Consider the following 5,921-nt stretch of genomic DNA (forward strand, 5'->3'; position numbering starts at 1 on the left):
CTAAAAAAAATGCAGTAGATAAGGCTCGAACTCAAAACCTCTCGCTAAACCGCTAACACCCCAAACCGTTCCTCTGCCATAACATTTCTGTTTTAATAACCTCCTTAAACTCTTATAACTGTTCGATTCTGTTTCTTCTTCTTCATCTTTTAAAATTCAAAACTCAATTCATCATCTTCTACATACCTCAATATCTAGCTTATCATCAATAATCATAATCATGATCATCATAACAACGTACCATCCTCATCATCGTTATCAGATACATAAAATCACGATTATCATAATACTTCGATCACGATTATCATTTTATGTGTCATCTATCTCTACCATCATAATATCATCATTAAATCATAACTTAGACTATCACATATCATTATCATATAATCACAACTATACTCATTTTATCATTAACAATCTTATCATCACCTTCACTTTATCTTCGATCCAGTTAATAGATAATAGGAATAGAATTAAAAGTCAAATAGCAGTAGCAACGGCTCTAGAAAAATGGGTGATGTTAATCGCCAAAATGGAAACAGAAGGCATGCATCTGTTAGATGTTCGATGATGAGGATTATTCTGGGTTTAGGAGAATTAAAACGAAAGTATGCAGCAACCTGCGGTTTGGGTTTACACTGAAATAGGAACCAACAAAAGTTGCTAAGGCCCAATATGCAAAGTAACTTCATTTAACGGCCCATCTGTGATCTAACGATATTATTTGCTCAGTTTGTATTTAAAATAAAAAAAAATGATTCACAAGGTTCGTTGAATATGGAATCCAAAGTACCCGACCCCATCATCCCATTATCATATACCAACTTGTTCATCATTATTATCTTCATTCTATATTTTTTTTACATTGACCCATCATTATTCTCGTGGACATCCTATCAGTTCATCGTCATTCTATTTGCTGTTACAGGTACAGAATTGGAAGCGGTAGCAGCCTGTTTTTAGTCACTAGTGAGTTTCGAACGGTATAATAGATATCAGAAGCAGCCATCAGAAGTACTCGGAGGAGGTTAGTTGGTGTGGTTTTAATAATAACTGTTGATAGCCATAAAATGGTTATAACAGTACCGAACAACAGGATATGCAGCTGTGTTGTGGGTTGTTTGATAATAACAGAAAACAGGAAGCACGTTGCATTAAACGATGGGTATTAAATAGTAGTGGCAGGGTAAATCCTTTGAAGACCGTGGTGGTTGTAATGATGCTTGTGGATCTCATCGAACTAAAACACGAAGATGAACGCAGGAAAAGCAGTGATAGAAATTAATCGATAATAAATTCACGATGGTGTTGATTGTAGTTCGAAGGTGGTGGTGTTTGTTTTGAGGTATATGATGTCAACAGGAGAACTGGAAATATCGATTATCATAAGATGGTTTTGGTTGTTCTTGGTGTAAAGGTGGTAGTGGAGGTGACTATCAGTGATGTGGGGTGGCGTAGAGATGGTGAGGATGGGTTTGAGTTACAACCGGGAGCAACAGTAGCAGCATTCACAATGGTTTATGGTGGTTTAGTGATGGTTGATTGAATTTAAACAAGGTTAGTAGCTGAGCAGAAGCAGTTGAGATGTGGAGATTTAAATGGGTTTGTTTTCGAGTTCACAAGGAAGGAGTAAGAATAAGAAAGAGAGGGAAGAGAGAGTGATGGTCTTGAACAATTAATCCATACATTAAGTCAATTGAATTATTATATAGTCAAATTTTAACACAGTTTAATCGATCCTTGGAGAAGAGAAAAGAAATAATAATAATAATAATAATAATAATAATAATAATAATAATAATAATAATAATAATAATAATAATAATAATAATAATAATAATAAAGGAAAAGTGGAAAATGATGTCAAACAGAATTTGGTGTTATCTGTGATTGCAATTGATTCTGGTAACGCAATTGGAGACCAAATACCTAATCAGATATAGTGGGATCGAGATGCATAATGGATTTAGTAAAAGTAGTTTATTATGATTTTATATAAATGATATTTATAATTGTATTATTTAAAACACTAATTAATAATAATTATATTAATAATAATAAATAATCATAATAATGATCAAAATTATAATAATAATGATATTAATAGTCATAATAATTATTATTATTAGTGATGCAAATAATAATACAAATTATACTGATGTTATTATGTTGATAATAATAATAACAATATAATAACTTATACATCTTAAATTTCATATCTATATACTATATATTAATAATATAAATAATTAATGTTAATCTCAATATTAATAATAAGAGTAAAAATAATAACGTTGATATAATTCTATATTTAAAATTGTATTTATACTTAGTATATTACTTTTACACATGTCATTTTTAATATATATATATATATATATATATATATATATATATATATATATATATATATATATATATATATATATATATATATATTTAACTTTTTCTGAATATTTAATATTTATTCATTATATATATTTTTTCACATATTTATGTAAGCACAATTGTTCGTGAATCGTCGGGAGTAGTCAAAGGTCAAATGTATACATGAACACAGTTCAAAGTTTTTGAGACTTCAACATTATAGACTTTGCTTATCGTGTCGAAATTATATAAAGATTAAGTTTAAATTTGGTCAGAAATTTCTGTAAATTTGGTCGGAAATTTCTGGGTCGTCACATAAATCATTAAGTTAGAATATCATATAGATATAGAACATGTGTCTAGTTGATTTTAAAAGTCAAGTTAGAAGGATTAACTTTTGTTTGCGAACAAGTTTAGAATTAACTAAACTATGTTCTAGTGATTACAAGTTTAAACCTTCGAATAAGATAATTTTATATATATTATTCGAATGATGTTATGACATCATTACTACCTCAAGTTTTGTGGATAAACCTACTGGAAATGAGAAAAATAGATCTAGCTTCAAAGGATCCTTGGATGGCTTGAAAGTTCTTGAAGCAAAATCATGACACGAAAACAAGTTCAAGTAAGATTTCCACTCGAAATAAGATTGTTATAGTTATAGAAATTGAATCAAAGTTTGAATATGAGTACTACCTTGTATTAGAGAAATATCTTACTGTAAATAAGAAAGATTTCTTGAGGTTGGATGACCACTTGAAATGGATTTGCAAGATTGAAAGTAAGCTAGCAAACTTGAAAGTGTTGTTGGTGTGTTCTTGAGTAGTTGTTTTGTATCTTAGTTTATGTATGGATTTATGAACTAGATTGAGCTAGATTTTGATGAAGATGATGAAGAACACTTAGAAGAAAGGAAGAACACTTGAGAGAGAGTAATTTGATTCAAGAAAATTGCAAAGTGAATGTGTTTGTGGTACTCATCATTCACGTGAATATGGGGTAGTCATATAGGCTCCATTAGTTTGTAATTTTGTTAGATATTTCATGCTATATGTTAAATGATGGTTCCCACATGTGTTGGTGACTTACAAGGGCTGCTAAGAGCTGATCATTGGAGTGTATATACCAATAGTAAATACATTTAGAAGCTGGGTATTGTACGAGTACGAATACGGGTGCATACGAGTAGAATTGTTGATGAAAATGAACGAGTATATAAGTGTAAGCATTTTTGTTAAGTAGAAGTACTTTGATAAGTATCTTGAAGTCTTTCAAAAGTGTATGAATACATATTAAAACACTACATGTATATACATTTTAACTGAGTCGTTAAGTCATCGTTAGTCGTTACATGTAAATGTTGTTTTGAAACCTTTAAGTTAACGATCTTGTTAAATGTTGTAAACCCATTGTTTATTATATCTAATAAGATGTTAAATTATTACATTATCATGATATTATGATGTATTAATATATCTTAATATGATATATATACATTTAAATGTCGTTACAACGATAATCGTTACATATATGTCTCATTTCGAAATCCTTAAGTTAGTAGTCTTGTTTTTACATATGTAGTTCATTGTTAATACACTTAATGATATGTTTACTTATCATTTATCATGTTTATATATAGTGTAATAATATCTTAATATGATTCATATGTAATTAGTAAGACGTTGTTATAACGATAATCGTTATATATATCGTTTTTGAGTTTCTTAATTCAATAGTCTCATTTTTATGTATATAACTCATTGTTAAAATACCAAATGAGATACATACTTATCATAATATCATGTTAACTATATATATATATTCATATATATGTCATCATATAGTTTTTACAAGTTTTAACGTTCGTGAATCGCTGGTCAACTTGGGTGGTCAATTGTCTATATGAAACCTATTTCAATTAATCAAGTCTTAATAAGTTTGATTGCTTAACATGTTGGAAACACATAATCATGTAAATATCAATTTCATTTAATATAAATAAACATGGAAAAGTTCGGGTCACTACAGTGGGTACGGCTAGGGGACGAAATTATTTGATGACAAACGATGAAGCCAAACAATCCAATGAAGTTGTCTCAGGTACTTTCATGGTTAATTCTAATCCGGTAAGAATATTATTTGATAGCGGCACTAATTTTTTGTTTGTGTCTCCACGATTTGTGTCTAAGCTTAACAAACCGCTAGCTAAGTTAAGTCATCCGGTAGAAGTTGAAATAGCGGATGGTAAGACGGTGCTAGGGGTTGATGTATGTAAAGATTGTAATGTTGTGTTTGGTGCTGAAACCTTTAAAATCGATCTTATCCCGATGACTTTTGGTGAGTTTGATATAGTTGTTGGTATGGATTGGCTAGATCGTTATAGAGCCGATATTGCATGCCACGAAAAGTCTATTCGTGTAAAAGGCCCAAGCGGGGGAGAGTTAATTATTCACGGCAATAAGCGAAGGAAACTCGTACCATTATGCACTTATGCACGGGCACGTCGTTTCCTTAGTAGTGGTGGCATGGCTTTTCTTGCCCATGTGGTCGATACTCATGAAGAGCCACCATCAATTCGTGAAATTCCGGTGGTTAGTGAATTCGAAGACGTTTTTTCGGATGAGTTGTTGGGTGTCCCAGCGGAAAGACAAGTTGAATTTCGCATTGAGTTGGTTCCGGGGGCTACTCCCATTGCTAAAAATCCTTATCGTTTAGCGCCGACGGAAATGCAAGAGTTGTTAAATCAAATCCAGAGTTGCTTGAAAAGGGTTTTATCCGACCTAGTGTTTCGCCATGGGGTGCTCTGGTCTTATTCATGAAGAAGAAGGATGGTAGTATGCGGATGTACATCGATTATCGAGAGTTGAACAAAGTGACGATCAAGAATCGTTATCCATTGCCTCAGATTGACGATTTGTTTGACCAACTCCAAGGCGCGACCTATTTTTCTAAAATTGATTTACGGTCCGGCTATCACCAAATGCGGGTCCGTGAGGAAGATATTGAGAAAATGGCTTTTCGAACTCGTTATGGGCATTTTGAATTTGTGGTCATGCCATTCGGTCTTACGAATGCACCGAAGGCATTCATGGATCTTATGAACTGAGTATACCAACCTATGTTGGACAAGTCGGTAATTGTGTTCATTGACGACATACTTGTCTATTCTAAGAGCATGAAGGAACATGAACTCCATCTACGTGAAGTGTTGAAGACGTTACGGAAGGAGAAGTTGTATGCTAAATTCTCCAAGTGTGAATTTTGGCTAAGGGAAGTGCAATTTCTTGGCCATATTGTGAACAAAGAAGGCATTCAAGTAGATCCGGGGAAGATAGAGACTGTGAAGAGTTGAGGACAACCGACTACACCTACGAAAATTCGAAGTTTTCTCGGATTGGCCGGTTATTACCGTCGGTTTATCCAAGAATTTTCTAAAATCGCCTCTCCATTGACGAAGTTGACGAGGAAAAACGCGAGATTTAATTGGGAAAATGAGCAAGAGATCGCTTTTCAATTGTTGAAAGAGAAATTGTGTCAAGCTCCGGTGTTAG

This window comes from Rutidosis leptorrhynchoides, chromosome 10 (genome assembly GCF_046630445.1).
Source record: "Rutidosis leptorrhynchoides isolate AG116_Rl617_1_P2 chromosome 10, CSIRO_AGI_Rlap_v1, whole genome shotgun sequence".
NCBI lineage: Eukaryota > Viridiplantae > Streptophyta > Magnoliopsida > Asterales > Asteraceae > Rutidosis > Rutidosis leptorrhynchoides.